Source organism: Colobus angolensis, unplaced genomic scaffold, assembly GCF_000951035.1.
Source record: "Colobus angolensis palliatus isolate OR3802 unplaced genomic scaffold, Cang.pa_1.0 Scaffold734, whole genome shotgun sequence".
Lineage (NCBI taxonomy): Eukaryota > Metazoa > Chordata > Mammalia > Primates > Cercopithecidae > Colobus > Colobus angolensis.
The window spans coordinates 45,176-54,208 of record NW_012121088.1 but is presented as its reverse complement, the minus strand read 5'-3'; the positions used below and the strand labels follow the sequence as shown (position 1 = coordinate 54,208).

At 41.8% G+C, this 9,033-nt stretch overlaps 1 long non-coding RNA gene across 1 annotated transcript in view; it reads right to left on the bottom strand.

Moving 5' to 3' along the window:
• Positions 1-277: 277 nt before the first annotated feature.
• The window catches only part of LOC105501657, a 15,634-nt gene continuing 6,878 nt past the window's right edge, over positions 278-9,033 (bottom strand). Inside the window, exons 2-4 of the long non-coding RNA XR_001000218.1 lie at positions 7,653-7,875; positions 2,014-2,131; positions 278-449 (exon numbers count right to left, since the gene is read on the bottom strand). This is a non-coding gene — a long non-coding RNA (uncharacterized LOC105501657). The remainder of the gene's footprint in view (positions 450-2,013; positions 2,132-7,652; positions 7,876-9,033) is intronic.

The window sequence follows — 9,033 nt, the reverse complement described above, 5'->3', positions numbered from 1 at the left end:
AGGGCGCTGGTCTCTGGACCTGCGTCTTGGTTATCATGGAGCGAGACTGAGCCTGGTGACAGGGCCCTGATGGGGTTGTCCTGGTGGTCCTGGAGGTGTCCAGAGGAGATTCAGAATGGAATTGCTGTGAGGATGAATGAGATGACTGTCAGCACAGAACAAGCATTCAGTGAATGTTTAGGGTTTATCCTCAGTAGCTGCCGAGAGGCCAAAACCACCCACCTGATAGTGACTGTCCCCAAGGCAGGAGGAAGAGAAGAGAGCGTGTCCCACTCACCTGAGTCTGATCAGTCAGCTGTGCTGAGATGCACCTCTCACCTAGGAAACGGTCCTTCACGCAGAGCCACTCACAGACATGCTGTGTGTCTCTAACTGCTCCACAACACAGAGGCGATGGGGGCTCAGCAACAGTGACATCGTGGGGTGACACAACCCAGCACAACTGGAGCCTGCTTGGGTCAAGAGGGCCCAGAGTCAGTGTCCTCTATCCCCTGAACTGACATGTGTGCATGCAGTGTGTTTGTGCATGTGTGTGTGCCTGTGTGTGTGTGCGTATGTGTGTGTTTGTCTTGCTTCTCTGGCCAGGCCTAGCTTCTGCACGCAGGGGAGCACTCAGGTCTCACCACTGTCACCACCAAAGTCCGTGGCCAGGATTAGAGCCTCTACAGGTGCTCCCCAATCTCTTTCCTCCCCATCCATGGTGGTCCTGGGGATGCAGACAGAGGAGAGGAACCAGGTAGAGCAGAGAGGGCTGGCACCCTCTCTAGGTGGAACACAGGTCCTGTGTAAAGTTGTAGGTCTGCCAAGCAGTGCTGGATTCAACACATCTTTTCATCTTCTTTTACCAGCCACCCGCCAGGGTGACCTGAGTCACCTTCCCTGCAGATGGAGGCAAGGAGACTCCACAGACAGACCCTCTGCCTGAGGTCACACAGTGGCCAGCTGGCCACGTTCCTACTGACCAGCCGCCCCTGACCAGATCCCTACTGACGAGGCCCCTAATGCCCACTCCTCCATTGACCAGGTCCCACTGACCAAGTCCCAACTGACCATGTCTTCCTAACCAGGCTCACACTTAGTAGGCCTCATGGGCCAGACCCCACTGACCAATTTCCCACTGACCTGGTCCCCACTGCCCAGGTTCCCACTGACAAGACCACAATTTCCCAGGTTGCCGCTCCCCCATCCCTCACTGAACAAATCTCCATGGATCAGTCCCCAGCTGAACGAGTCCCCTCTGACCAGGCCCTCACTGACCAGGCTCCAAGCCACTAAGGCCCCACACTGACCAGGCCCCTGGTATACTGTATAGACCCCACCAACCAGTTTTTCATTGTTTATGTTCCAACCAATCAGGCTCCACTAATAAGACCCCCACTGACCAGGTCCCCACTGACCAGGCTTCCAATGACTGGGTCGCCAGGTCCCCACTGATGAGAACTTTACTGAGGAGGACACCACTAACCAGGCCCCTGCTGATCAGGTACCAACTGACTAGGTCCTAATGACCAGGTCATTTCTGACCATGGTCTACTCACCCGGGCCCTGAGCAGTACAGCTTAAAGTCTCATTACAATGCTCCCCCTAAGCCCACAGACCCTCCCTCCCTGCATGTATGCCCAGAGGTCAGGCCCTGGGGTTTTTCTTGGGACAAGGCCTCTCCTCCAAGACACAGGGAGAGACAGTCAGCCTCAGGCTCCAGGTAGCCAGCTGCACACTCATCCCCCAAGGCCCTCAGGGTTCATCTCAAAGGAGACAGTGAGGTGGCCTGGCACAGCCTGGAAACCCCATCTACCCTATTCCTGAGTGTCAGAGTGGGAGGAAGGGAGGGACATTTGTCAGACGAGAGACCCTGTGCTGCTGAGTCTCCCAGGGCCCTTCCCGCAGAGCCCGATCTAGAGACACAGCACAGAGGCTGCAGGGAGACTAACCCAGAATCCTTGAAGCTGAGCCAGGGACCACATGAGGACTGTCCCCAGACAGCCAGAAGGCCCTTTGCTAGTTTCTTGGTACCTCAGTGGATGCAGCAGCTGTTCTTCTGTTGGGGACCAGTGAGCACATGCTGGGGAGGGCTCGCCTGTGCTTCCTCAGTGGCTCCACCTCTACTTCTAAGAAAAATGACATTCCAGGGCTGAGACAGAGAAAATACAAGATTATCTTAGAACATCTTGTGCCAGAAAGTAAAAAAGTGCTGACAGAGTAATGGGCACAAATCAAAAAGACACAAAGTCAGCTTGGAATGTCTACCACTCTCCTAATTTTGGGGAATTGGAGCACCAGAATCACGAGCTTTCCCTTCTCCCTTATTTATCAGTTTTATTTCTCCATGCAGAACAAAGAAGAGAATCAGAAAATAATCACCTGGCAACCATTGGAGTAATAATTGTTCAAACACAAGTCATCCATGCAATGCCAAATCCAGTGTGTTTTGAGGAGTAACCAGATATTTACAGAGCCTCAGATCATCTCCACACAAAATACGGTTCAACGACAAAAAGAAAATCATAACATTAGCCTGGACAATACTGGTAGGTACTCCTTAGGTCTCCTAAGTAATAAAAACTGTGACATGCAAATAAGTCTTCGAAGATCTTTACTAAAGAATCAATGATGACTTGGTTGTTTGGCTGTTTAAACAGCTGACATTTGGGCAATTTGAGTATGCCAAACTCAATAATACTGGTTTTCATCTGCAAGATCCACTTAACTGAAGAAGACTGAAAGACATCATTTAAAATACCCTACAAATTATCTTCATACATATGATACAAAAATATCCTACTTCAGTAAAGAATGTGATGTTGTATATTTTATGAGAAACAATTAAAATGTTGTGTAAATAGCCCAGTAATAAACTTTTATAATCTTTTAAATCATAAAATTTGTCCTTAAGATTTTATGGTTAAATATTCTCTTGATTAGATGTGGCTTACCAGTGGATTCCGTAGAAGAAAGTAGATGAGTGCAAGTGTCCAACACAGCAACAGCCGGAAAGAAAAACAAAGAATTATGTTCTTTACCTAAAACACTTCGGTTAACTCAGTGTGATTTTAAAAACTAAAGAGTTGAGAACTTTATCAGAGTTAATAAGAATGAGAAATATGTATGTACATTTACAATACAAAATTACTATTAAATAATTTACACATGGCATTAACTCTAATTGTGTTTAAATATCAGAGGTTTTTCATTCTTCATTCATCTACTCAACAGACACGTGCTAAGATTCTAGAACCAGCACTGGAATTTCAAGATAAAGATGGTATGGTCCACCTCCCAACAGTCATATGCTATACCCTAAAAAAACAGACAAGATAATGTCCATATAGAGTCATGGATACATGAGAGGTATACAGCAGGGCACACAGAAGGGTCATCTATCCCACTTTTATGTCAATATCATGGGCTTTCTGGTGGAGGAGATAATATAGGTTGATACCTGAAGGACAAGGAAAAGCTCATCAGAGAGAGGGAAGAGGTGCAGGCAAAGAGCCTGAGGTGAGGTAGAGCCCTGCAGAGTCCCGCTCTGTCCAGTTTGGCGCTAGAGCAAAGGGCAGAGGGCAGTAAGTGGTGAGAGACAAGGCTGAGTAACTTGACAGGAATCACATTGACGTGGGTGTTTTTATTTCATGGTGAAAAAGTTGGAACTTTTCCTGAGAACAGATGTAAGCCAATGACACAGTAAATGACAGGAGATTTAAACTGTCACCTGTCAAGTGACTGCTTATGAAGGGTTATTGCTCAGCTAAGTATTTCTGAATGAGTCTGAGGTCTGTTGGCCTTCAATCTCTACCAAAACCCTGAGAACTTGATGATGCCTTTGTTTTCTGAGAATCGTTTCAGGGTGCTGGCTGACAGTTCCATGAGGATGGCAAAACTTAAGAAAGCGTAGAGCCAGTGAAAAAGAGATGCATAGACTTCTTGTGAATTTTTTAAGCTATGGGATGTGATGAATTTATGGTGCACAAGGACAGTCTTCTCTGTGAAAGTTTTTGTTTTCACATCTTTCATTAGATGTGTGTAAGAAAAAAATACTTACCGTGCTATCTACTAACCCAACAATGAAAAGGAATGCCATTTGTTATTTACATTTTATTTCTAAAATAAACCTAAATTTAAGGAATAAATTTTGGCAACATACTTTTCTTTGTTTCTCTAATTATTTGTTCTAACAGTCCGGCTCCATCTAAAATAAGTGAAAATAATAATAATATTTAAGTTAAACAAGAAACATTATCATGAAAATAATATATCACTTACAAATTGTGGCCTTTAGTATTTTTAGTGACTAGATATAACTTGAAGTTTGCTTCAAAAGAAAAATAATCACATACATAAAGTAAATTTTCTATGTATTTTAATTTAGATAACAGAGCATGTATCTGTGTAATGCTGCTTAGAGTAATCGGACAAAAATACAGTTAATATTGGTCTATTGCATATACATGATTTTAGAAAGGTGGTGTTTATTAGTACAAAGGTTAAGCAATGGCCAGGCCTGGTGGCTCATGCCTGGAATCCCAACACTTGGAGAGGCCAAGGCGGGAAGATCACGAGGTCAGGTGATCAAGACCATCCTGGCCAACATGAGGAAACCTGGTCTCTACTAAAAATACAAAAATGAGCTGGGCGTGTTGGCACAAACCTGTAGTCCCAGCTACTTGGGAGGCTAAGACAGGAAAATTTCTTGAAGCCAGGGGTTGGAGGTTGCAGTGAGCCAATATTGCACCATTACACTCCAGACTGGCAACAGAGTGAGACCCTGTCTCAAAAAAGAAAAAAAAAATTAAAGTCATCTTTTACAATGAATGCATTACTTTGAAATTTTTAGCAAAACTCTGCCCTTTATAAAAGTTTAATCCATTTTTTTACTCCAATAAATTTTATCTTAAAAAGAGATTTCTATTCTCTACTTACACTAAACTTTTTTTATGGTAAATTTTTCTTTTTCTTTTTTTTTTTCTAGTTTGTATTCTCAATTAAGGCGGTTCCTGTGGAGGTTTTTTCCAAAGGTATTTTGAGGCATGCCAAGATTTGGAGTATAATTGAACCCATCACACAGGTAATGAGCATACGACCCAATAAGTAATTTTTCAACCCTGGCCCACTCTGTCCCTTCCCGTTCTTATTTCTCAGTGTCTATTATTCCCATGTTTATGATAATGTGCACCCAATGTGTAGCTCCGACATGAGTGAAAGCAGGCTGTTTCTGTGTTTGTTTGATTAGGGTAGTGGATTCCAGCCGTATCCACGTTGCTGTAAAGGACCTGATTTTGTTCTTTTCATGGCTGCAAAGTATTCTATTGTATATATGGAATTCTCCAATCTAGCTTGGATTTTCAATCTACCTTGGATGCACCTGGATTGACTCCATGTCTTTGCTATTTTGAATAGTGCTGCAATGAACACACATGTTCATGCATCTTTATGTTACAATGATTTATTGTCCTTTAGGTATACCCCTAGTATAGTAATGGTGTTGCTTCATCCAATGGTCATTCTTAGTACTTAATTTCCAAACTGCTTTCCATAGCAGCTGAACTAATTTATATTGCCACCAGCAGTGTGTATTTCCTTTCCTCCACAGCCTCCCCAACATATATATATATATTTGTATGTGTATATATATTTGTATGTGTATATATATATATTTATGTATATGTTTTTACTTTTTAACAAAAGTCATTCTGAGTGGTGTGAGATGGTATCTCACTGATGTTTTATTTGGCAATTCTCTGATGATTAGCAATGGTAAGCATTTGTCAATGTGTTTGTTGGCCACTTACATGTGTTATTTTGTGAAGTGTCTGTTCACGTCCTTTGCCCAGTTTTAATGGTGTTATTTATTTTTTGCTTGTTGATTTGTTTAGGTTTCTTATGGATTCTGGATGATAGGCATTTGCTGTATCCATAGTTTGTGAATATTTTCTTCCATTATTTAGGCTGTCTGTTTAATCCAGTGACAGTTTCTCATGCTGTGCAGAAGCCCTTTAGCTTAATTAGATCACACTTGTCAATTTTGTTATTCTTGAAGTTGCTTTTCAGGAGTCAGCCATAAATTAATTGACAAGCATGATATCCAGGAGAGCCTTTCCTAGGATTTCTTCCAGGATTTTTATAGTCAGAGGATGTACTCATATGTAAGAAAGGCACAAACTTTTTTTTTTTTTTTTTTGAGATAGTCTCCATCACCCAGGCCACAGTGCAGTGGTATGATCTTGGCTTACTGCAACCTCTGTCTCCTGGGTTCAAGTGATTCTCCTGCCTCAGTCTCCCGAGTATCTGAGATTACACATGCCTGCCAACATGCCTTGCTAATTTTCGTATTTTTAGTAGAGACAGGTTTCATCATGTTGGCCAGGCTGGTCTCAATCACCTGACCTCAGGTGTTCCACCTGTCTCAGCCTCCCAAACTTGTAGGCCTTGGGACTACAAGTCTGAGCCACTGTGCCTGGCCAAGCACAAAGCTTTTAACATAAAAAATGAAATTAACATTTTAGGGTTTTGTTTAATTCATAAAATGCAATTAAATTGGATTCTACTAAATAATAAACATCCATATGTGGTAAAGTGTTTGGATGCCAATCATTCAGTTGTGATTATGGGTGGGAAGAGTTGAGATGGTGCAAACAAACTTTTTTTAAACATTTTTATTTTCAAGATGGGAGTCTTGCCCTGTCACCCAGGCTAGAGTGCAGTGGTGTGATCTCGACTCACTGCAACCTCTGCCTCCTGGGTTTAAGCAATTCTCTGCCTCAGACTCCCTAGTAGCTGGGATTACAGGTGCCCACCCCCCACCCGGCTAATTTTTTTTGTACATTTAGTAGAGACGGGGTTTCACCATCTTGGCCAGGCTGGTCTTGAACTTCTGACCTCGTGACACCCCTGCCTCAGCCTCCAAAAGTGCTGGGATTACAGGCATGAGTCACCGTGGTGTCTGCTGCAAACAAACTTTAAAAGTGACATGGGCTCGGCACAGTAGCTCATGCCTGTAATCCCAGCATTTTGGGACACTGAGGCAGGTAGATGACAAGGTCAGGAGTTCAAGAACAGCCTGGCCAAGAGGGTGAAACCCTTTCTCTACTGAAAACACAAACATTAGCTGAGTGTAATGGTGGGCGCCTGTAGTCTCAGCTACTTGGGAGGCTGAGGCAGGAAAATCGCTTGAACCTGGGAGGTGGAGGTTGCAGTGAGCGAAGATGGTGCCACGACACTCCAGCCTGGACAAGAGAGTGAGACACTGTATTCAAAAAAAAGAAAAGAAAAGAAAAAAAAGGATGGTAGTATGCACCGCAACTGAACTAGAATTAATTAGAGAGTAAGTCAAAGCATCTCAAGGTATATTGTCAGTTATCAGACAATAACATGCAATTTCTAAAACCTAACTTAAATGCAGCTTTTAAAGATATTTTAAATGTGTCAGTTTAGTCACATGTATTGAATAAAGTTAGCAAATTGGTATCTCTTGAAAATGAGAGCTCCGGGGAATTAAAAAATGTAAAGTTCCCATTTCCTTTTTGTGTTAACATAGCTAATTATGATCTTTACTTAACATGCATAAGTCAACAGAACAACTCAGTATTTCACCAAATTACAAACAAGAATTACATTAGAGAAATGAAAGCCAAAAGAGAAACGGTCATATAACTAACCTCAGTCAAGTAGTTTTTGCAGTTATTTGAAGTCTGTGGGTTTGAAGTAGGAATTCTGATGGGCATTTGGGGAATATATTTTCTGTTGAGTCCTATACTAGTAAGATTTCTAACACAAGGTGACTCTGGGTCTCGTCTTGTAGGAAGAGTGCTGAGAAAATTTTTCATGTGCTGTTTCTCCATAAGGAGCTTGGTGCTGATAATTGCTATTTTCTTATTTGATCTGTAAAGATAGCAAAGACAAATGGTTAGTATTTCATTTTTCCTTAAATGATTCTTAATGACTTGCAGTTTTTAAAAACGTTGCCCTGAGAGTAAACCAAAGTACCCAGTAAATGGTGTTTCCACAGCGTAGATGTGTGACAGCATACCTGTTGTAAGCAATTATAATTTTAAAATCATTCTAAAGAAGCGCCTGTGTTTCTAAGGTAATTTATACTGAACAAGCAGTTCAAACAAAGTAGACAGGGGAGAGAAACGGCTGTCAGTGATGCACACGGCTCACCAGGTGAAATTTGCTGCCTTCTAAAATGGCTCCACTTGTGAGATTCTAAAGATTCCATTAGAAATACTTGTATTTAAAGGGTAACTATGCGGGAAAATGAATATGTTGATTTGCTTGAGTATGAGTATAAGAACCACTTCACTGGGAATAAGTATATCAAACATTATGTTGTACTCCTTAATGTAGGTTAAGAAAACTAAAATGAACAAAAAAAAAATCTAGGAATAGTTGTGTTTAGTAAAGAAATTTTAGGTTTCACCCTTGCACATTTCGCCCATTATCTAGGAACAATTAAGCATTTGGCACTGAGGAAGAACTCAGAGGAACAGCTCCTGGGGGAGAACTAGATGGTGTGGTTGGGGATAAAAAGAACTAAAGCAGCTCTGAAGGCAATTAGCCCTCAGCAGTGTGACCAAGGCACTGGAGAGGGAGGCTTGTTCTTTCTGCCTTCCACACAAATCTTCAGGCTGAACAAGGTGCTATTTTTTAACCACTTTGTGAATTACACTTCTTTAAATTCCTTGATAATCATTCCCTATTTCACAAGGATGCCTTTCTGTAACACCTTGAAATTGTTACACAAATAGTCTTTCTTGAGACACCCTCTATTGAAAATACAAAAAATCACAATTAAAAACGATTGTGCCCAGAGTAGCAGTACCACTCAACACTTTGGGCGTAGGTTGTGATCTACTGAAAACCAAGTTAAACTCATTAATCTTTCCATTTAGGGAAACTCTGACAAGTAATTTTATAACAAGATCGCTTTATGAATTATAAAGCTTCAAAAATACTTAGTGACAAAAACTAACAGATCAGATTAACTACATGAGATTTTTCAGGGGAAAAAAGTCATACAAAAGCAAAAAAAAAAAA